A 6015-nucleotide genomic window follows, 5' to 3' on the forward strand; every position below is an offset into this window, starting at 1 on the left:
CAAGGACCATCCAGGACAGTGTAGGAATCAAATGTGTTAGGGCCATAGCAGCAAAGGTGTAAAGAAAAGATTTGAACACAAGAAAGCTACAGGAATTAATTGATGGCATAGGGTGTGGGGGGAAGGAATCCATATACATAGAAGTTTTGAGCAAGGTGACAGAATAGGAATTAGTTATAAAATTAGGATGTTAAAACTTCAGCTTGCAGCCCATCCCAGCCAGACAAATCTGGATTGGAATCCCAGCCTACACACTGTTCATCAAACTGGAGGCTTTGGCTAAAAATAAATGATAAAGATTTATTCAAGGGTCTTAGGATTTGCAAACTGGAACACAACTAGGCAATGCCCAGAGCGTTCTGAAAAAGACAGAAAAGCTAAGGGTTCTCACAGTAAAAACTACATTCTTGAAAAGAATGAGTTCTGCGTTCATAGCCTCTGGATTGGTCCAGAATGGTAATCCTCTAGAATCTAGATGACCTGAGGTCTGGATAATGGCTGTCAGTAGTTTGGATATGTGAACATTCTTTCCTTCGTCTTTCAAGGAGTGATCAGAAAGTCACCTGGAGGTTTGATGTATATCCAGGTATTGATGTTGGACTAGAAATTTCAAAAGTCAGTGCCCAGGCTAGTTAAAACAAGAATAGAATCATTTCCTCATACTTCAATCTGCTTTTTTCAATAATTTAGCAGCTTGACTATAGTGATTCCATTTTATTTATTCACTCTATTTCTCACCACTAAAAGCTGGTCTTTGACAAATTACTTCTCTCAGCCTAATTTCTGACCAGTAATATAGGGATAATTGTCCCTGGCAATCAAATGTGTCCAGCACCTGGCAAAGGTACTCAAATTCTGATGGTAATTAGTATTAAAATTCAAACTTTATCTTGATAAATTATTTCTTTCATAATCTTGCCTTTAACCATGCTGGCACTCTCTCCTGCTCTTTAGTGCCCTAATTTTACTATGACTTTGCAAACCTCAGCTATTCACACGGGCGGCTGGCACTGGGATCTCTTAGGCTCAAATACAACCATCTTGAAAAACAAACAAACAAACAAAACACCATTCTCATCCCCTCCAGCTGCCATCTATCTCATATTCATTAACTCACTGTCCTTTTTCCCTTCCAGTCTGATTACATGAGGATACCTAGAGTACGCAAATTAATAGAGACAGAAAGTAGAATACAGTGGGGCCTTGACTTATGAGTGTCCCAACTAACGAGTTTTTCGAGATACGAGCCGTCTCTCGGCCGATTTTTTGCTTTGAGTTGCGAGCTAAAATTCGGGTTACGAGCCAGCTTCAGATACCCCACCGCTAGTTGGCGCAGCGAACGTCACAGTGAACGCCACAACATCAGCCCAGCATCACGTGTCTCACTCGTTCACATTTTGATTTGACATACGAGTAATTTGAGTTACGAGCTCCATCACAGAACGAATTAAACTCGTAAGTCAAGGCCCCACTATAGAGGTTACCAGTGGCTGGATGAAGAAAGGAACAGGAACTTTAAAATGTACAGTTTCTATTTGACAAGATGAAAAGTTCTGGAAATGCATAGTGGTGATGGATGCGCAACACTGCAAATGTACTTAATGTCACTGATGTACACTTAAATAGTTAAAATGGCAAATTTTGTTATGTATACTACTAGAGGCCCGGTGCATGAAATTCGTGCGGGGGGGGGGGGGGGGGGGGTACCCAGACTGCGCCCTCTCCCATCTGGGGACCCCTTGGGGGTTGTCCAATTGCCCCTTATAGGACCCATCTCAATTGGGATCACAATCTAGCAATCAAGGACAGCTGTCTTTCAACTGCGTACCCAACCTGTCTGCCTGATTCCCCCCAACTGCCCTCCCTTGCCAACCATCTTGTGTCCACATGGGGCCGGCCATCTTTGACCACATGAGGGCAGCTATCTTGTGTGTTGGAGTGATGGTCAATTTGCATATTACCTTTTTATTATTTAGGATACTACAATTCTTAATAAAATGTATTGGGGGTTTACCAAAGTTTACTAACCTTAAGTATACAGGTTAATAAATTACTACCTCCCTCTGTAGTAGGCAGTTAGCCAGACATGAGCAGAGCAAGGACGATGGGCCAAGCTGCAGAAGGTCTCTGGTGTGGAAAGCCCCGGAGCCTAGCAACAAGAAAAAACTGGGAAAACAAGGACCTCGCCCCGAGGGTAACCTTTCTTCCCCTATCATATCACTGGTCATTCGGTTTAGATTCCCTGATCTTTCATGTCATTGGTCAGGTGGTCTTGACCCTCCCCTGACCTCTCCTCCCCTGGCATGTTGGTAGTCATGTAGGTTAGACCCCCTTAGAGGGGGAACAAAAATCAGTGCCCATTGCCCTGACTGGTTTGGCTCAGTGGGTAGAGCGTCGGCCTGCGGACTAAAAGGTCCCAGGTTCGATTCCAGTCAAGGGCATGTACCTGGGTTGCGGGCACATCCCCAGTGGGAGATGTGCAGGAGGCAGCTGGTTGATGTTTCTCTCTCATCAATGTTTCTGACTCTCTATCTCTCTCCCTTCCTCTCTGTAAAAAATCAATAAAATATATTAAAAAAAAAAATCAGTGCCCATGAACAGCCATTAAATATGAAGCCCCCAGGACAATGAGGTTCTGACCTGCATCAGATACATTTAGGCCTCAGTTGTGTTTCAGCTCCAGGCCCAGAAAAGCAGCAAAATCTCAGGACCAGTTTTGTTGACTAATGACCCTCTGCCCTGGGGCCCATCCATCAGTGGAAACCACGACCCTGAAAGGACACGCCTGGAAAGCTGATGGATATTCTATTGAGGTTCTCCCCTAGGACTTCCCCTAGAATCTCCACCCTTAAGAGCCCTTAGGACTGGAGGACACAGCTGTTCTCCCTCTCTGGAGAACGCCCACTCCTTTCCCGCATTCCCCTCCCCCTCATCCCCCCATCCCCACCCCAACCCCACCCACCCCACTCAGGCAAGTTACCTTTACCTTTCTCTCTTGCTCCTAAACTCCAAGGACCACTTCTTTTTTTGTCTATTTGTTGAATCCTCACCATGAGATATCTGGCCATCGACTTTCAGAGAGGTAAAGGAGGGGAGAGACAAAGAGAATATTGATATTAAGAGAGACACATGATTGATAGCCTCCTGCATGCGTCTGATCAGGGCGGGGATCAAGCTGCAACCAACATGTGGCCCTTGGACTGGAATTGAACCCTGGACCCTTTGGTCCGCAGCTGACACTCTATCCACTGAGCCAAACCAGCTAGGGCAGCCCTTCTTTTGCTTCTGTAACTTGTTTTCTGAGCACATTTCTTCTACAGCTCAGTTCTTCTGCCTCTGTAACTTTCTGAATGAACTTTCTCTTATAGTTTGAGTCTTATCTCTGAATATTTTCTTAGCCAGAACTCAAGTACCCAGGTTCAATCACCAGTAAAATTCTGGTGTCCTTTTTGCTGCCACCACCACCTCCAGAGAGGAGCACTATTCTGACAGAAAAATCACCATCTATGAGTATTCTTTTGCTGAATTTCATATAAGTGGATTTGTCCATTTCGTCATTGTCAAATGTGTTGGCATGAATTGCTAAAAATATCCTCTTATATTTTTCATATCAGTAGGTTCTGAAGGCTATCCCCTTTCTCATTCTTGTTATTAGTAATTTGTAATTTCTCTTGATTGGTCTTGTTAGTGTTTCATCAATTTTATGTTGCTTTTCTTTGTTGTAAATCTGCTCTCTCTTTAGGCATTTCCACTCTTATTATTCATTTCCATCTATATTTGTTGTAATTTAGTGTTCTTTTTCTATCTTCTTAAAACAGAAGACTAGATAACTTCATTTCAAGTTTTCTCATATCCAGTTGTCAAACAAAGAAACAACAGACAAATGGAGTCAATTCTGCTAAGCTAACTCACCAAACCAAAACTAAATAAGTCACCTAACTGCAGTTTCTGACTCTCCCTGGAGTCAAATTTTTAAACCAATTAGTCTGAAATTTCCTGGTCAGCCCTGAGGTAATCTACCTAATAAGATCTCTCGCCTATTTACTTGTCAAAATAATCTACTCTTTTAACTTCTTAGTCCCACCCACTTTCTGCCTACAGAACTATTTCATTTTGTTCAACTCAGTTGAACTTTCTAGTTGCCAAATCGGACACTGCCCGATTTACGGATTGCTTAATAAAGCCAATTAGGTCTTCAAATTTACTCTGTTGAATTTTGCTTTCACAACTATAAATTTTCCTCTAAGGGCCAGATAGCTGCATCCCACACATTTGGCTATGTCATATTTTCTTTACTTACCATTGTGTTTAAAATATTTTCCAATTTCTATTGTGACTTTTTTCTTTCACCTATGCATAATCTGACTTCTTGTCTCATTACTCTATCAATACAATCTTCGCTAAGGTCACCAATGATTTGCCTGTGGGTAAATCCATTAGACTTTCCGTTTCATTTTGACCTTTAAGCAGGATAGTAGGATATGTAGTGTTCTCTATATATTAGTATAGTATCATGTCTTCTGTAAATAATAACTTTTACTTCTTCCTTTCCAATTTGGATACCTTTTATTTCTTTTCTTGTCTGATTGCTGTGATTAGATTTCGAATGCTATGTTGAACATGGACAACCCTGTATTGTTCCTGATCTTAACAAAAATGCTGTTAGCTGTGGGTTTGTCACATATGGCCTTTATTGTGTTGAGGTACATTCCTTCTACTTCCCCATTGCTGAGAGTTTTTATCATAAATAAATGCTGGATTTTGTAAAATGTTTTTTCTGCATCTATTGATATGATCATATGACATTTATCGCTCATTTTGTTTATTGTTTATATGGTATATCATGTTAATTGATTTGTGGATTTTGAACCAACCTTGCATCCCAGGAAATAGTGTATAATCTTTTAAATGTATTGCTGAATTTGGATTGCTAGGTAGAGTAGCCTTGGTTGTAGATCCTTGCTTTAATCACTTTGAATATTTCATGCCAATCCCTTTTAGTCTGAAATGTTTGTTGAGAAATCAGCTGACAGTTTATGGAGCCCCCTTGTCGGTAACTAACTGCTTTTCTCTTGCTGCTAGAGTCTCTATTCGTGTTTAACCTTTGCCATTTTGTTTTTTTAATATATATTTATTGATTTCAGAGAGGAAAGGTGTTATGGGTTCACACAGCGAGATAGACCACCGACTCAGAATTTAAATTTAAGAGCCTTTATTAAGCTGGCCAGCTGACTACAGTTACAGCACCCTGCCGAAGCAGAGGCTGAACTGCAGTGCCGACTACAGGAGTTACATTTTATTATTAAATTCTGTGGAGGCCCAGAGAAAAATGTGTCTTTCAAATTCTGGGCCCCCAATATGGAGGAAACTCTCTTTATTTATACTTTTTCCAGTCCTTTGTCTCCCAAATTTGGAATGAGACTTCTGGGCCTTCAGAGAAAGAAGGCCGCGTGCTGGGAAGGGGCCATGAGACCATATCTCAAGGCCTGGCCTGATGTTCAGTACCTTCCTATCTATGTGTTTTGGGAACAGACAGCACAGCATGACCCGGTCTGGCCAAAGCGCCAGATATGCGAGGGAGAGAGAGAGATATCAGCTGCCTCCTGCAAGCCCCCCAGTGGGGATGGAGCCCACAATCCAGGCATGTGCCCTTGACCGGAATCGAACCTGGGACCCTTCAGTCCCCAGGCCAGCGCGCCATCCACTGAGCCAAACCAGCTAGGGCTCTCTTTGCTGTTTTAACACCCGGTTTTCAGTGGAGGAGAAGTACTATGTCCTCCACTCAGAAAAGGAAGACACTGCTCTTGCTATTCTACTTAAAGAAGACCCAGCCCGGCTGGGCGCTGACGCCAGCGAGTCCGCGCCTGGCACTCAGACCGCCTCCCGCGGGGTCACCGCCGATTAGCTCTGGCGCGGGCGGAGGGCAGCGGGGCCGCCGCGGGCAGCGGGATAGGCTGCTGCAGACCCATCCCCCTCGCCGATTGGTGGGGCAGCGCAGCCGGATTGGCGGAGCCC

This window comes from Myotis lucifugus, unplaced genomic scaffold (genome assembly GCF_000147115.1).
Source record: "Myotis lucifugus unplaced genomic scaffold, Myoluc2.0 scaffold_109, whole genome shotgun sequence".
NCBI lineage: Eukaryota > Metazoa > Chordata > Mammalia > Chiroptera > Vespertilionidae > Myotis > Myotis lucifugus.